The following is an 18,654-nucleotide window of genomic DNA, read 5'->3' on the forward strand; positions in this document are numbered from 1 at the left end:
TTGAGGAAGACTCACTGGAAACTGTGCTGTGGACTAGAATCTAAGTCTCTTGCAAAATGATGCTTCAAAAAGCTGCACTGTAAATTTGAGACAAGCACAGCTTGCTAAGAAACAAGACTCCTGTAGTATGGAAATCTTAAGACTGTCCATATACATTTTCATTTTGTCTTTTTTTCTTATTCTTTTCTGGAAAATATTTTTACAAATAAAAACACTCTCCTCCCCTTTTCTAAAAGGAGAAAAAGGAGTTTAACTCTTAAGGCAAATATATTCTGATTACACCAGCATTGCCTCCCCCCTGTGGGGTGTGTGTGTGTGTGTGTGTGTGTGTGTGTGTGTGTGTGTGTGTTCATGTTGAGAATAGGGAATAATGCAATCAAGTTCATGGTAAAAAACATGTTGAAGACAGATGCTATGGGTTCTTTCCATGCTGTTGATGAGCTTGTCTTTGTGTGGTGTCATATTTATCTTTAACTTGGTGGAGTATTTAACAAAGCGATGATTTATACTTCAAATTCTCTTTTGCAACAGTTGAGGGAACCTCTGGGAGTTTTCCCCCCTATAGTACATTACTTCAATGAGCTGAGTTCTTTTAATCTACTACTTCTAGTAAGTACCGTAGTTTGTATGTTTTGTTCATGACATTCATATACAAGAATATCACTTTTTCCCATTTCCCTTCTCACTCAGCCTTCTCTCTTCTTTTCCTCCTACTCTCTCCCCCTTCTCCTTTTCCTTCTTACTGTTTTGAGACAGAGTCTTATATATCCGAGACTAACTTTGAATTTACTATGTACCTAGTGATGAACTGAACTTTTGAATGCCCCTGAATGTAGGGATTTCAGATGCATACAATCCTGTTTGGTTTTATGTGTTAATAGATTATAAAACTCAGGGCTTCGTGCATGTTAGGTAAGCACTCTACTAAGTGAGCTAAAACCTCAACCTGTTTATTTTCTTTTTCTAATTAAGACAAACATTATTACCACCTTCACTAGGGTTCTGGAATCTCATAAAAGCTTAAAAGTCAATATGCCATTGGAGGATTTTTTGCTGTGTTCTCTTCTTCCAGGTTGTACACAGGTTCTTACTGAGTGTTGTATATGCACATTTCCTTGATGCCTCTTGGCACTTGAGAGGGACATTTATTACCATTAGTGGAATATTTCCATAGCACAGCCATTCCTCCTTTCCATCTCTTTATTGAGAAATCCAACTGTTATCCACACAGACTTCTCCCTTTTTTTCCTTCTCACTCTGAGATAACTTCAAGCTAATGATGCCCTGCTTCACCTATGCATCCAAACAAATACAAATGACTGACCTGGATTGTTTTTCAGATCCACTTAGAATCCCAATGTTGGTCTTCCCTTACATGAAACATGGGAGTGAAGTTGACACTGGAAAGTTTGTGGAGATGAAGTGATGTGAAAATATGCACAAAAGTCTTTCCATCTTCCAAGAAGAGGGTGGTGGGAAAAATACATTATCTTTTCATCCTTAGATTTTTTTGAAAAAAGAACAGACAACAGTGGGTGTGTCAGTAGTTTATTCTACTGCATATTCATGAAAAATGTCAGACTGAAAGTAATTCTAGACAAAGTTACACTTGAGCAAAAGGCAAGACTTATTTGACTAATGACTTTCCAGGAAATCCCAGACCCTTATGTGATTTTTGTCATGGACTTCTGTCTGTCCTGTCAACTCCTTCATGAGGATCTCAGGCTGTGCAAATGAGTTCCTCTTAAGAAAGCCGCCATTTCTCACCAGCCAGGAGTTAGTAGGTAAGGAACAGGTGAGGCTTTAGTGCAATTTTAAACAAAAAGAGTAAATTCACTCTGTTCTCTGTCAGTCTCAGTCATACCCTGAACATGTTTAAATAGTCCAAGAAATTAAACAGATCTTGTTTCTGATGAGCATTCAGCAAAAACTGAGAAACCTCTAAGATTTGCTTTAGTGCTTTGATTTCACCTCACCTGTGTGTTTCTACGTGTGACAGGTAGGTCATTAATATCTCCCAGGGATCTTCAAAGATTCTGAGACTGGACTTTCTCTAATTTATCTGGTATCAAAAGTTCAAAGTTTCGGGTTACAAACCTAGCTAAGCTATGTTCACAAACCACTTTACTTCATAGCATCGTTTTTAGTCCTACCTATCTTGGGACTGATTTTTTTCTTTAGAAATAGCATCATGGTCTTACTATGCAGAAAGACGACACAACAACGCATCCCAGCAGATTCCTACCACCTATTTGCCATCTCTCAGTGATGCTAATGATGGGCTCTGTGCCTTCCTGGAGTATTGGCCTTTTCTCAAATATTGGTGATTTTTGTTTACAAATTTAGTTCCGCTTGTTCCATTTGCTTCCATACCAGTAGAAGCTTGCAAAAAAGAACTCAAAGCCTAAAAGCAGAGTTGCAGCACTCCATGATTAGTTTTGTTCTTGTAGCAGGAATGAATGTTTACTGAAAAAAAGCTTTATAAAATGTGGATAGATGACGAGAAGGAAAAAAACGTGAGATCTCTGCAGTCCTTCTGCATTCCTTCCTTAGATTGTCTCTGCATTCCTTCTGTCTCCGTTGTTTCCAAAGAACTTTCCAAACTTAAAGTGCTTTTTATGCATCCTCCTCTTGGCACATTTTAAAATAGAGCCTTTTGACTGTACACTGTGAAACAGGAGCATTGGTGATTTTAAAGTAACTCTGTTACCTTTGAATTCTAAACTCAGATTTAGAACTTTTGACACTAGAATGACTGGAATTTGTTTAATGATAAATGTGGGTTCTGAGTCTTGCAGAGATTAAAGAGCAAACTCTAATGTGGGACTAGTTAGTGACAGACCTAATGTAAAATTTAGCCCTACTCATTTCTAGAGCCCATGTGCCACTGTGTGGTGCCTGTGCTATGCGCCAAGTGCTGACAGTTTTATATAGATGCTTCTGAAAGTACACGGGCTACACAAGAGAGTTGCCTATATTCTTGGCAGGATCAAAGAGATCAAGTACTTATGAATTTCCTGGGTGTTTTGGAAGAAAGTCTACTATTCTTATACCATGTTATGTTTTATCTTCTCTTGTTACAAAGCTATAATATTTAATACGTACAAATAGATTAGTCATACATAGGAAGAATACTGCCCAACATGACAAAATCTTTGACTTACAGAAGATGAGTTTTTAAGGTATTTGTTGATACATCACAGAAACAAATTTTCTAAGGACTGTATTTTCGTTGAGATGTATGTGTGTGTGTGTGTGTGTGTGTGTGTGTGTGTGTGTGTGTGTGTGTGTACATGTTTATGTGTGTCCCCACATGTATGAGTAGATGTGTATGCATGTGTTGTTAAGACAGAGTCTCTTACTGAGTTTGGGACTCACCCATTGACCACACTAGCTGGCCAGCAAGCCCCAGAGATCTTCTTGTCTCTACCTCTACAGTACTGAGTTATAGGTATATGGGGCACCACCCTGCTTTAATGTCAATCTGGGGATCAAGGCAAGGCCTCAGGCTTGTGCATGAATCACTTCATCAGTTAAACCACCCATCTGACCCAATTCTGTAGGTGCTAATGACTTCACAGGATTGTAGACTGTTATGTGAGATGTAGTATGCAAGTTTTTTAGTTGTATCAACAACCATCTATGTTTTCCTTTTATTTCACCTATTAACATCCTGTAAAACTAGTATTGTGTCCTACAGTTTAGGGCATGGTGGTTTAATGTAGTGAGGTTTGTGGTGCTGTGAGTATCCAACAAAGTTTCACTGAGAGGGCTAACCTGTTTTCATTGAGCCTAGGGGACAAAGGTAATTTGTCCTTTCTATATGTGCATGTGTGTGTGTGTGTGTGTGTGTGTGTGTGTGCGTGTGCGTGCGTGTGTGTGTGTGTGTGTGTGTGTGTGTGTACATGTATGTACATACATATGGATATCAGGGGACAAATTGTGGGAGCTGGTTATGTCCTTTCACCATGTAGGTTCCAGGGATCAAACTCAAGTTGGTTCAGCCTAGCAGCAGACACATTTACCTGGAGAGTCATCTTTCTGACCTTCAAGGAATACTTCTCTAATTCCCTTTATGGGAGTTATTACCTCACCCATGCAGCAGCTTAGCCCTTTATCCTAGATAGTGTTTTTGTTTGTTTGTTAGTTTGTTGGTTTGTTTGTTTTTCTCTCAGCATCCTCACTTTAAAAAATTAGAGTATAATACCTGCTTTTCAGAAAACCATTGGAAGGCCATTTTTCAGGTGTATATGTGTACCTCCGAGTTTCCAGGGGAGGCAGTCTTAAAAGATTCTTATGGGTTCTCTGTGTAATCAGAATCTTCTAAGGGCACACATTGGTGGCAGATCTATATTAGCCTATGGTTTATGGTGATTAAAATTTGATATAGTGCAGGAAAATCAATAGAATTACAGGGCTGGGTGGTAATTTGCAGCAAGTGAACTTGAGAGGAGTATTTCTATTTCTGTTTTATAGTCTTTTTGTCTATTTGTTTTACTCAAGCCACCTGACCGTTAAAGTGTCAATGTTAAAAAAAGAAAAAAAAAAAAAAAAAGGAAAGTATTCTCTTTTTCCCATTTGGAGAGAAATATAGTCATCCTATTTAAGACTCTGTGGAAATATTTGAATTATTGTCTTTTGTGTAGTCTTCTTTGCTTACTATATTCTATTGTGCCACTGTAAGTGTGTAAGCAGTCAGGCTTGTGTCATTGAACCATAGTCGCATTGTCATAGTTGCTTCCAAATTCTCATTGTATATACCTGTGTCCATGTTTTTGAGTAAACGGTAAATAGTTGCTGCATGAGGACTTGTGTTTCATATATGGCCCAACTGTTTGGTTTAGAACTCCCAATATGGAGACGAAGGTAGTCTCTAATATTTTCTTTGCTCACTTGTCTGCCGAGACAGGGTTTCATGTAGCCCAGCATGGCCTTGATCTAGATAAGCAGCTGTGGAGGATCTTGAGAGTTTGATCCACCTGATTTTTCCTCCCTTGCGCTTAGATTGCAAAGTTGCACCAACATGGTCCCTATGTGTGTTGCTGTAGACATAACCCAAGGCTTGGTGCATGTTACGCAAGCCCCACCATTAATAATGCACTTAAAATTTGCCATTGTTTTATAGGCACAGAATATTGAAATGCTTGTATTAGTGAATGAAGAAAATTATTCCATGTCCGAAGACTAGCAACCCAAATCCATGCATTACATATTCCACAAGGCTGGTGCTTAGGATCTTATTTCTTTCAAAATAAATAATGATGAGCATCAGTAGGATCAGTTTCTCAGCCTGAAGTTTAATTTTAAAATCAAGAAAAAAAAGATTTTCATGTATATTTAGATCACTACCTAGCTAGATTAAGCTTAGGATAAGCTTAAAGAAAATGCCAAAATAAGAATTTCAATTCTGTTATAAACAAAACCCCTTAGATGCAGAATGTGAGAATAGTTACGTATCAAATCGCATTCAATATGCAGCTAATTATATATTACAAAGTATCCTGGCATTACACCAGGAACATAACAACTGTGCCATAGGATATCACACACAGCAACATTTTCACTTTATAAATGCGACAACTGAAAGTTAGTTGCCACAGCTAATCATAGTGTAATTAGGTCTCATAGCTAGGTTCATTTAAGTCTAGTTCCTATTCATAACCACTGTGATGTATTGGAGATAAGCCCATCCATTCCTTTATTCAGTCAACTATAGTCACCTCATTGCCTATTTGGCAAGCACTGTGCTAGGTGTTATGAACCACAATGAGTAAAACGGACACGATCCCTGCTTGTAATGTACTTAGAGACATATGGTTGTATTCCAGTCGGCCACGTGCCCAGCAACTTTAAACCCAGTGGTTCATAAAATTCCATCTGTCACCAAGTCACTCAGGTCTCATGGGGCTGACTGCCAGAATAGGTGAGGTCCTCTGGGCAGCTCTCTGCACTGAACCCTCTCAGGCAAAACTGACTCAGAGTATGAGTTACATTCTGTGTTCTGAATTTGGGCTAGCATCTCACCAAATGCAGGGCATGCACAGAGAAGTAGGTATCCAATGCAGTTTGCAGGGTACCTAGGAGAAGAGAGTTGTAGGCTAGTGTCAAGTATTCAAATTATTAAGTACAATCAGAGCAAATGTATGTTGGCAAGAAAGGGATATGCGAAGAATTTCCTGTTCATGACATTCTTCACAGTTGAGTGGAGAGTGGGGTCTGACTTTCACGTGAACTCTGGTGCCCCATATTTGAACACATCCTCTAGATGGGGAGCCCTGGTGGCACTCAGAGGAAGGATAGCAGGCTACCAAGAAGAGACATGATATCCTATGAGCATTTACAGGGGGAGGAAGTCCCCCTCAGTCACAGTCATAGAGGAGGGGAATAAGGGGAGAATGGGAAAGAGGGAGGACTAGGAGGACACAAAGGATTGGATAACAATTTAGATGTAATATGAATAAATTAATAAAATATATTTTTAAAAAAGAAAGAAAGGGCTATGCATTCATCCAAGGATGTAGGAGTTAGTTACTCTGGTAACTTAATGCCCTTGGGGCATGATAAAAATCTGTTTTTGAGAGATGGTAGATATATTTTGAGGTGGGTCAAAACCATCCAGCGTTTTGTAAAGGTTTTGGTATATAATGAGGCAGCACTATCAGAGTGAGGGGGAAAGGTGGTCGTTGTGGATCCTAGGACAGGCGAAGCTGGAATTCAAACTGAGAGCCTGGGACCTGTGAGAAAGACAAGAATGTGAAGGCAGCCACACTCAAAATGTCTGAAAGGACCCCGTCTCTTGATTTCCCACAGGCACTTTGTGAGATAAAGTTAGAATAGTAAACAGGGAAGCGTCAAGGGGCTTTCCCTAATAGTGCTGCAGTTGAACCTCCTATTGGACCCCTTGACCAATGTATCCCAGCTGAGGGAGTTATCAAGGTCAAGTAGGCTGAGCATGAGTTATTATTGATGCTTGGGTTTATAGGGTTGATGGGTACTGATAGTGACCAGATCTGCTACCCACACTCCTCATACAAGCTGGGGAGAAGTATTGTCATAAATGTCAGACTGAGAACAGAATGTCTCTTTTCCTTACCAGTGCACATGTTACAATGACTGTCAGTACACAGACTCTAGTATGGTGTAGTCAAAGCAGTCTTTAGATGGAGATGCATATGAAGTGAGTTTCCTGCATGTGGACTATGCTCAGCTAAAGAAGTGTGCGCATGGGTAAGTGCATGCTAAAGTATACGTATGTGTATGTATGTGTGTGGGTGCACGTGCAGCCATAGGACAACTTCAGGAGCCATTTTTAGGCACCATCTACTATTTTTATTTCTTAGACAAGGTCTTTCTTTGCCCTTCAATGCATCATAAAGGTCAGTTGGGCTGGTTAGGGATCCGTGGGGGATCTGACCATCTTTCCAGTACTGGAATTAAAAGAGTGTGCTACTTACCTTGATTTTCATAATCTATCCACGAATTTATGCATATGTGTATTTTTGTAGGTATGTATGAGTGTGAGAGTCAGGGTACATATGCAATATGCGATGGGTGTCGAGGTCAGAGGGCAACTGAGAATTGGTTCTTTCCTTCCATCTTGTTGAGGAAGCCTTCCTTGAATTTCCCTGCTGGAGAACATACATCATGATGCTCCTGTATCTGCCTCTCAGCTTTTTGTAGTTCTGGGGTCACAGGCAAGAGTCGTCAAATCTGGCTAATTTTAAAGGTAGACTGGAGTGGCCATCAAAGTCAGGAAGTCAGGCTTAGACAGATAGTGTTTCCTCCTGCTGAGCCATAATGCTGGCCCCACACGCAAGTTTTGCTTTTAAAAACATGGTTCCTGGCCAGTGAATTCATGTCCTCTCACTTATATGGCAAGCACTGTACCTACTCACCTATCTGCATAACACCTTAACATTTTGTAAGGTCCACTGTCACAGTGTAAAGACAAGGAGACCCAACAGAAAAGCAAAGTAGAAGAGAGAAATCATCACAGAGCCAGGCACTAGCACATACAGAAAAGAGCATGGAATATGTCCCTGCTTGGGGTGTGGGAGGGAAGGAATTAGAAACTCTTACCATACAAAAGCCATGCTAGGAAATGAATATGAGGATAGAGGGGCTCATCTAGCATAAAGCTTGTTTCAACCTGAGTGATTTGACTCTTGAACCTGAGCTTAAAGTTCTCTTTGCCACCCTCTGTGTTTTGCTGGATGGCAGTTGTCAAACTTTTGTGTCACCAATAAATACCCATTCAGTGGGCACAGCTGCCAGTTCTCATAGCTCTTATAGGAGCCCTCTTTGACTGGAAGAAGAAAATGACTTCAATCATTTAGAAATTAGCTGCGTAATTGTCAAAGCTCTGGCTCGCATTAGCATGCTGCTAGAGAAACGAAAAAGGGCAAGGAGGGAGAAAGCGAAACATACCAAAGCCCCATTCCAATTAGTAAGGGAGTCTGGGGAAGAACAGAGGGAAGCTACATAGCTGCTTGTTATCGGTACTAATTGTTCTTTACCTTCAAATCTTGCTATTGATTAGATTGAGTGTCTGTATCCAGGTCTGCAGGGATCCAATGAGAGGGAGGACGCAAAAGGGTTCGTTAGTGAGACATTTCCAGTCAGTGTAAACAGAGTATGTCTTTGAAGGGAGAAGGAACAGGACCAGAAGGCTCGAGGGGGTAGCGTATGAGGTAGCCACACGAAGGTAAGCTGGAGCCATACTGACAAGTAGGACTTGAGTGTCCCAAAGTGCACTGCAGAATAAGCAATTACAGCCTCTACACTTTTTGTTTGGCACATCAGAAAGATAACGTATTCCTGGCACTTGGTAATATTGTAATAAAATACATTATTATTTATGAACTTTTTTGTATCACCAGACATAGCCAAATCTTAAGGCTATCTTTCTATTATCTATCTATCTATCTATCTATCTATCTATCTATCTATCTATCTATCATCTATCTACCTTTCTATCTATCTACCTACCTATCTGTCATATATTTATCTGTGATCTTCTATCATCTATCTATCTATTATGTAATAGGGTTCCATGTATCCCAAACTAGCCGTACATTTGCTATGTACTAAGAAATGAAGCAGAACTCATGATATTCCTATTGAATCACTGGAGTGCTGTGTTATAGGTATAAGATACTATGTTTGGTTTTATCCAGTACCAGGGACCCAATCCAGGGCCTGTGTATGCTTGGCAAGCACTCTGCTAACTGAGCTGTACCTCCAAGCCATTATATTATTTCCCTGCTCTTCTCACTTAAGCAGTTAGACTCTTTGGTTCAGCCAGGGCAGGTGGAAGACTGATGAGCAGAGTTCACAAAGGCTGAATCTGTGCAGGCACCATGAGCACCGGGCCCTGCTTCTGAGTTCTGCAGGGCACTGTGCAGAACACTTAGTCTCCAGGTCTCCATCTGTAGCCTGTCACATGGTGCGTTGCGCTGACACATGGCACAGGGCCAGCTCTGGGCATTTGATCATTGTCAGTTCCCTTGCACAGCTTTTCCCAGTCCAGATTGGCAGATGGAATGGCAAATAGTGCTTGCCTCTCTGATGATGGCTTAACCCTGGAAAGGCTCAGAGCCAAAGGTCAGAATAAAAACAAGGATGTGGTGAAATCAAATCATAGGGCCAGAGATCAGGGCCGTCTTTTCACAGATGAGGAGATGGGGGCCCTGAAAAAGGGGAGGGGATGATGTGTGGAGTCCATTTCCCATATAAACAACAGAAATTGGACTGGAAATTGAGTCCCCTTCTTCTCAATTAGTGATTACTTTGTTTCAGCTCATTGGTGGTCAGGCCTGCCAAATGAACAGCAAGCTTATTAGGTAAGATGGTGAGATGACAAGGAGCAGCATTTTTGTACCTATAAGATAGGATTGACTATGGTGGCATAGTCAGTATGTCTATGTAAAAAAGAGGGGGGGGGCTCCTAAAATTAATAGCATGGAAACCACTGGGAAGAGGTGGTAAAGACGACGTTAAGAGCGTGGCCTACTTAGTAACTGCAAGGTTGTATGTGTTTGTGCAATAAACATGTCCCACAGGAAGGCTAGGAAGAACTTTATACATCAAATGCATGAGGAGAGGAAAGCGAATTTAGCAAGAATTTTTGTGTCTGAGTAGAGAAGGATTAGAGAGCAACATCAGGGTCTCAAGGATAAGATGTCTCTGGGAAGATGCAAGTTAGTAGGTGTGTGTGTGGATGGTGTCCCACACCATCTGACCTATGGTTCCTAGAGAGAGCTGTATCCTCACAGCTTCCTTCTTTTTCACATAGCAAGGGAAGCAATAATGTGTAGCCTTCACTAGAGTAGTGGTGACAAACACATATTGTTTGGTTTGTCTACAATTTTAGAATGAGATTGAAGGGGAAGGCCATCATTTATCACTGGCCAATGAAGCTTGAAACCCAATGCCAGCTACAGGGAGCAAATCTGTGACTAGATTCATAATATACTGCAAACTTTGCTACAACTATACTCATTATTACCAGGCGCCATATGACTCTTGGGGGCCCAGAGTGATTATGTGACATAAGGAAGATGACAAGAGAAATTTGGGGTAGAACTCAGTCTCTATCGCATTAAGTTCTTTCTCTTTTTTTTTTTTTTTTTTTTTTTTTTTTTTTTTTTACTGTGTTGTACACATGAAGTGAGCAGTAACTCTCTTTCTTTGTGGCTCTGGATATCTAGAGTAGGATATGAACATTGTCCACTTGAGTCTGCAGTCTTTACCACCAGGCCAGAGCCAGACCCTTGCGCCATCATGCTTGGTCTTTCTGCTTTCTCAGGTTTTGTTCAGTTTCTTTTGTTTAAAACTCAGATGACTCCCAAACTCCTTGCTTCCTAAAGATGAGTTGTAGTCCACTCTTGAAGATATGAAGGAAAACAATAGGTTTCCTCACGCTGGCTACTTCCTGCTAGAGTTGGAGTTGGGCTGCTAAGGAGGAAGGGTAGAAGAAACAGATCTCTGTCCATCTTTCTTGTGTAGAGGTCAAAGGACTTACTGACAACAGGTACTGAATGCGTGGAATCCATAGATGTACTTAAGCAACCAACGTTCAGAAGATACATTGTTACAATGGAGGGCAAACTTCTAGAGCTGGAGACACAAGTCAGCTGGTAGAGTGTTTGCCTAGCATACACAAAGCCACGATCTTGGTTCCTAGCACCTCACAAACTGGACGTCATTCCAGAACACCGGAGGAGGATCGGAAGTCAAGGCCATCTTTGGTTACATAGTGGGTTCAAGGCTAGCTTAAGCTATTTGAGACCCTCTTATTTTAGTGAGGGTGCAAAGCCTCCAAGAAAAATGTTAAACAATGGAGCATCATTCTATAGCCTAGAGTTCCATCTAGAAGACAGCTCAGATGTCTGGTTCTTGACTGATGGTAAAGTCCACAAACTTAACTGTTGATGCCTATGTCAGACTCCAGCGTTAGGAAGCCTAATGAACAATGTAATCTAAGTTAAAATTTTGAAAAGAGAAATGTTTCAATATTTTCTTCAATATATTATGGATAAGACAGTTAATCAGTTACCTCTAGTAATACAAAGAATTTATCTAAAATACCACACATGTTTCAGTAACCCACATTGGGATGTATTTTGTGGCTGCTAATGCCCAGTATCTATTAATCAGGTATGAATGACTTAAACCTGATTTGTTTATAGTTAGTGAAGGTTGAAGCTTAAATAGAGTAGGTTGTGCTACTATGTATCAACTATTTAAAAATATTTTTAAGATGCTAGACACAAATTAGGCAAGATTCCTTAAAACTGTTCAGCTGTTGATATGTCTGTAAGCCACATCATACATATGTGTTTGGTTGTTAGGAGTGTTGAATAAACTTTTTTTTTTCTAATTCATTTTGCAGTCTTTCCTCTTAGCCTGGAAAAATCTCTTCTCTGTATTACTGAGAGAAAATCCTTTCTGTAGCAGACTGCTCTGAGAGCGCCTGTGTCTTCTTTTTGGATAGGATCTTGGAATACAACTCGATCTCCTGCCCTGAAAGCTCTAATCTCTCCTCACAGTTTAGATAATAGCTAGTCTGACTGTCTGCCCTAGGTTTATATTCGAATCATTTGGAAGCCCATGGGTATTGATTGCTAATACCTACTCCAGTTGGTGTTTGGTGTCGACACTGAGAAGTCTTGGTAGAGTTTTATTATTATGATATTTCTATAGCCTGATACACACACACACATCCCACAAGTAGGACTTGATGGAAGAGGTCGGAAAGGCTTTAGACCACTTTCACATTTGATTCAGTTAAAATATTAAAATCTGAAGAGTTAGAAATGTAATTATCTTCTTTTAAAACTCTGTAACAGACGGCCTTTGTTTATCTCATTTATATTAAGGGAATTCCACAGAGAAACCTCGGCCAAACAGAACACAGGGAAGAAATATCCTCCAGAAATTATGATGTTAGCTTGTTGAAAATAGCAGTCCTCTTCAGTGTCTTACTCAGAGCTCAAGTTTCTGAGCCTTTGTGTTCTGCCTCAGAAAAACCCAATAGGACATCCTGTTGATCTCGTTTCCTTTCTCATTTGCATTTGTGTACTTCTAACCACCCCCCCCCCACCCCCTTTCCTGCCACTAGAGTCCATCTTGGGAAAAATCACTGACTTCTTTTTGCCACTCCACTTTGATTCCCATGAGGATTGTTATTTAATTATTTTAAACAGGACAGGTCTCTGTAGCGTGAGAAGGACAAGCATCAGGGAACTTGTTGGGCAGGCATCTGTTACCCCAATGGCTTGGGAGATTGGATAAGCCACTGAGGTGGGCCAAAGTTCTAAAACGATTCCCTTTTTCACTGTGAAATTTCAGCTATTTATGAAAATGTCAAGGTTCTGAAAAATAAGTTATATTCTCTCCTTGTAGCTTAATTAAGCTAATTAAGACTCCATGCATAGGTCAGATGTGACCTGTTAAGAAAGATACTTTAAATTTTTAAAATATAATTTGTACACAGAATAATAAAAATGCTTTTGTGCAACAGTGTTCTTAGGAAACTACTGTCAACCCACATTCTCCCTCTGGTTGGAAATGTAGAAACGGACATATGTTGTCCCTAATCTTGAGTGACAGCCATTTAGCCAGCAGACATTTGCATGGTCTTTGGAGAATTACAGTGCAAATTCAACATGCCTGAATCCTTTTCATTTGTACGTGCACACTCACAGTGCGTTTTAGATCTTGACATGAGATGTTCTAGAGAAAAAGAACTGTGACACTTGGAGAATATTGTTACAGGCACAATGTGGCTTGGCTTTAAGCTGGAGAAGGAGCGATGCAATTGGCCAATGTGGCTTACCTTATGCTACAACAAAATCAGAATCTTTGTCTCTCTCTTCTCCCTGTCTTCCTCCCTCCCCTCCTCTGTTGTTGCTCCCCTCTCTTTCCCTTTTTCCTTTCTGTTTTCCTTTTCATCTGTACTGATACAGTTGTACTGAATTTATGATTTTACACACACACACACACACACACACACACACACACACACACACACACACTTTCAACTACAGATGTTCTTTATTGCTTTCCAGCTTGTTTATCTTAAGTAATGGACCTTGCACACTCTAAGGGTAATAGATGTGTCTCATTAGTAGAACACTTGACATGTATGAGTACAGTTCCCAGCATCACAGGGGAAAATGCATATACATCACACATATCTTATACATTCCTATTCTAGACAAATGTGGGATATATCTCAAATTCAATGACCCTCAAGTGGGAAAATGTATCGGTTACTTGGGGGAATTTGTTAAAATTCAGATTGTTGGAACTGAAGTGCCCTAGTTTGATTCATAGCATCCTCATCAGGCGTGTATAACCTCTCATAACTCCATCTTCAGGGAATCGGACTCTTCTTCTATCTTCCAGTGGTACTGCCCCACATGCACTCATCTTGGTATAGATAATAATCTTTAGCAACTGAGGGTTGATGTTTTAAAGTAGAACATTTTATTATTTATATTCACAAAATGTTTTACTGTTGACTGAACCCTTAGGCTCCTGAAACCTCTAGGTCCATCTGTGTCATTTCTTATGAAATACATTTATAACCAAAAAACACGACAACTCAGCTAAGGAAGAAGCCTCATCCTCTTTATCTGGTCATTGTCCATCTTTGTTGATGAGATTGCTCATTCCACATCTTTTGGGGGATGTCACATCATTATGGCTTGATCTCAGCAAGAATATTTTTAGTTTGGGGTACTGCTTATTCTCCATCTTGCCACCTCTAGTAATTCTTTGTCTACAGATCCCTCAACCCTGTGACTCTGAACACCTCTTCTCCATGTTATTTGGAGTTGAACCTAATCTCTCGCCTCCACTCCACCTCTACCATCACTGTTCCTATTGTACTTGTCCCACATGTACTTTGTCTTTACTACGCTTTACTAGGAAATGTATCTTTCTTTAAGGACACACATGCAACTCTATCTATTCATTTACTCTTGAAATAAATGTCTCATTACAATGACTTGATTCATTTCCTGGTGATTTTCTCTGGTTAGGGTCTGGGCATTCTGAACTAAATTTATATCATGGGGGAAATCAGTCTCACTGTCCCATGGTGGAAGTCAGCTAGCTTCTATTGCCAGATGATGCTGAAACCTCTGCAAGAAGTTAGTAACCCTCTAAATAATGCCACCTTCCTCTATTGTAGGTATTTGTCAGACTGTGCCCATGTTTGTACAGAAGTTCCAGAAGGGGGCTCTTGCAAAAGCAGATTTCATAGGTTTTGTTCATTGTCTCCCTGGGATCCACTTTACAAGTGCATCGTTCACGTGTAGTTGAAGATTTGGTGATGTTTTCATTGCTGTTGAAAGTAAATTAATTCATTTTTACTGGCTACTTATTTCACTTACTTCACTTGCTACAGATATCTGAGGACTGAACAGTTTGAGTTAAGAACCTGTCTTTGTTTTGCAGCAACAGTGCTGTGATAAGGCACTATGATGAGCAACAACTTGGGGAAGGAAGGGTATATTCCCACTTACAATTCATATTTTACCACTGAGAGTGCTTAGTGTAAGGAACTCAGTCAGAGCAGGGACCCAGAAGCAGGAACTGAAGCAGAAGCCATGGAGGAATGCTGCTTCCTGGCTTGCTCTGCCTGCTTTCTTTTCCTGTCTATGGCTGAAGGCCCAGGGGTGACCACTCACATTTGTTTTTGTTTTTGTTTTTGTTTTTGTTTTTGTTTAAATACTACCAGTACTTTCTCACAGGCAACCTAGATAAAGGCACTTTATCAATTGGCTTCCCAACTCTAGCTTATGGGATTCAACAAAACTCCAACCAGGGCAGTATCCATTACTTGCCAGGCACTTTCAAGAGCACTATCTCATTATATGGTACAAAATACTTAGGATACGAGAAGATCCACGTGTTCATTTTGTCCTGTTACTGAGGAAAATGAGTCTCGGGCTGGTGTTTATTTCCTATGCCATGTGCCTGTATTAGTACATAACCAAATAAGATTTACACTCAGCTTTTTCTTGCTTCAAATTTATTATTTTTGTTTAATTTCTATGCTTCTTATGGGGAGACTTTACAGCTACAATTGGAATTCCACATAGGCGATCATGATCGAGACCGAGGTTGAATAAATCGTTGCATATTTTAATTTTTGAAGCCATGTTTTTCAAGTTGTGCTTATTATTTATTTATTTATTTATTTTTCAATATTTGGGAGTAGTTGTGGCTAGATTAGACACTTGCATTTTCAGTCCATGATGAATTTCTTTGCCTCTTGTCTAATCTCAATTTTTTATTTTGCTTTTCTTCCCCTCCTTAAACAGGGAACTGCACAGTCATCCATATTTAGCCTTAGAACTTTTGGCAACCTTTGCTAGATTTCCTGGTTGAAAATAAAATAACCAAATTCCTAAGCATAAGAGGAGAGTATCCAGGAACCCGAATGTGTTCGCTCCTAGGATTTTATTCTCAATACTCTCTCATTGTGGTTGGCTAGAACCTGTGCTTTGACATAGGTCATGGGAGTGTTCTACCATTGGGCTATCACCCTGCAGTTGCCTCCTTGACATGAAGCTTTAGTTCTGCCATTATAAAAATTATCACCATCACCCCCTCTGCTCTATCTTCCTTTTGTCTCATTAATGGCAGTGGATTCAAACTTGGCATTTTATCTTTCCTTCCCACTTAGCTGGCCCACTTATGATTCCAAATTCGACCTAACCACAGTTGCAGGATCCCTCAGGTTTTATTATTTTTTCCCCACCACACAGACTGTACTGCGGAATGACACCTAGTTGAGACCTCTGTGCCTGAACATCCAGTTAACTTTTCATTCTGCTGCTGGCCAATAACTTTTTGAGAGTGGTCCTTCACCTGATCTTTTTTCCTCCTGTCCCTTCAGGTTCCTTTCCCTTTTCTTCTCTTCCCTTCCCTTCCCTTCCCTTCCCATCCCATCTTTATTCAGCAGTGCAGGAAAAAAGGGGGAGAGGAGGAACAGAAGACTACAGATAAAAATTTTCCCAAATAGTCTCCAGGCCAGATCTTACTTCCTTGTTAGTATACTGCTTTGGTCACTTTGAAGTGTTACCGATTTCTCAAATAATGCAAAGTCCGAGTTTAGTTGAGGTAGATGATGAATATCTACTAGCGTGGGTCCACTATAAATCTGATTTTTCCTCTCCTAAAAAGTCATCAGAACTAGTTTCCTTAGAACTTCCAGGGCCTTTTCATGCCTAGGCAGCTTGCAGGCTCCACTGGTGGATGCTCTTGACCATGGGTAAAAAGAGCAAATGAGTTCTGACTCTAATCTATTTAGCTCATGATAGAGCTTTACTAAGAAGCTATTGAATTTCAGTAGATCAGTGATCCCATGAAACTGTTGTTCATGCTCTTGTTTTGTAGTCATTGAATAAAGATCGAAAGGAAAGAGGAAAAGGAAAACATTTCTCTGGTATTTTGTCATCACTTTAACTAAAAGAAAAGAGGCTGCTCCAAGATCCATTACTGTAAGTGAGGGAACTCGGAGGCATTGTTTCTTTACATCCTTATGGTACCTGTGGTTGTTCAGCTGTGCTACTATCTGCTGTTCTTCTTCATTGTTCTATCCTCCCCTTTCACCATTCCATCAAACTACCATATACTCTTCCATTCTTTCTTGACCCCAAAGTTCAAGATGTGGATGTGTTCATGACACCGGCAGAATCTCACCAACAACCTCAGAATTCTTAGTACTTTACCCCAGCAACTGTAAGTTGAACCATGAGAAAGAATACTTCTCAACGTATCATGCTCCCGAGGATACGCTTCTGTAATGGTATTAGTTCTAGAGAATGTACAGGAAGTTGAATTTGTCATAATAGATGTAAGATTCTTGTGGAACAGTGGTAATTAGGTTTAAATTATTGGCATAGCATGATGATCTAAGGGGAGGTAGGTTTTTTTTTTAGTTAATTTATTCATATTACATCTACATTGTTATCCCATCCCTTGTATCCTCCCATTCCTCCCTCCCTCCCTCCAGCTTTCACCCTATTCCCTTCCCCTATGTCTGTGACTGAGGGGGGACCTCCTCCTCCTGTATATGCTCAGAGGGCAACAAGTCTCTTCTTGGTAGCCTGCTATCCTGCCCCTGAGTGCAACCAGGCCTCCCCATCCAGGGGACGTGGTCAAATATGGGGCACCAGAGTTCGTGTGAAAGTCAGGGGGGGGGGGTTTGAAGCAATTCTTTTGAGGTCACTCTTGCCATGAAAACGGACAGTCCTTCACAAAAGTGCCTGTACTTCAGCTATCATAGCACAAAGGGAGCAGGCTGATCTGGAAGACAAGACACAATGGCTGGTACCAGGAAACTTTTTCCTAGTTGAATCAATAATGATGCTTAATGTGTCTATGTCAGCCGTTGATTAGAGCCTTATGACTAAGCTCCCCCCTCTTTTTCTAATGCCCATCTGTACATGCCCCCTAACCCCATCATGCAGAATCCTCCTACACCACCTTGTGTGAGGCTCTTGTCATTTTAGTAACAAGTACCCAGTGATTCCTTGGGACCTAGTTCTGTGTTGACTTGTCTCCTGCTTATTTTATTTTATTCTATTTTACTTTACTTTTTTTTTTTTGAGGTAGAGTATCAGGTAGTTCAGGCTCATCTCATGATATAGACAGAGATGCCCTAGAACTTCTAATCTTTCTAGCTCCACTTCTGAGGAGCCAACCTTGTAGGTTTATGTCACCATGTCAGGCCCAGGCATATGTTCTAAAGATTTTGCAAACATTAGCCAAAACAAAGACAATGGTAGTGTAAACTATCACAGAACAGCAGAGGAAGGGAGGAACAGAGAAATTAATTAGCTAAATTGACTCAGTTGACCAGGAAGTAGCAAAGCTGGTGTTGTCTGTCAATGCATACTGGTTACAGAACCCAGACTCTTGATTGTTTTCATCACTGTTCTCCAACTTCCTGTTCCAGACCCCCAGAAACACTCATTTTGTTTAAAAATCATCTGTGTCTTTATCCAACTTGCTCTGCTTCAAGGAGAGTGATTTATTGTTGATTTAGCTTGGATTCTCCCCCAGCCGCCCTTTTTAATTTAAATATTTTAACTTTTTGGCAATGTCATAACATATATGAGTTCTGTATTATAT

General features: G+C 40.3%; 1 protein-coding gene across 2 annotated transcripts in view; it reads left to right on the plus strand.

The window, feature by feature from the left end:
• The window catches only part of CTNNA2 (catenin alpha 2), a 1,110,979-nt gene that overhangs the window by 889,073 nt on the left and 203,252 nt on the right, over positions 1–18,654 (plus strand). The window lies entirely within an intron of this gene.

The sequence above is a fragment of the Acomys minous genome (genome assembly GCF_964271855.1).
Source record: "Acomys minous genome assembly, chromosome: 17".
Lineage (NCBI taxonomy): Eukaryota > Metazoa > Chordata > Mammalia > Rodentia > Muridae > Acomys > Acomys minous.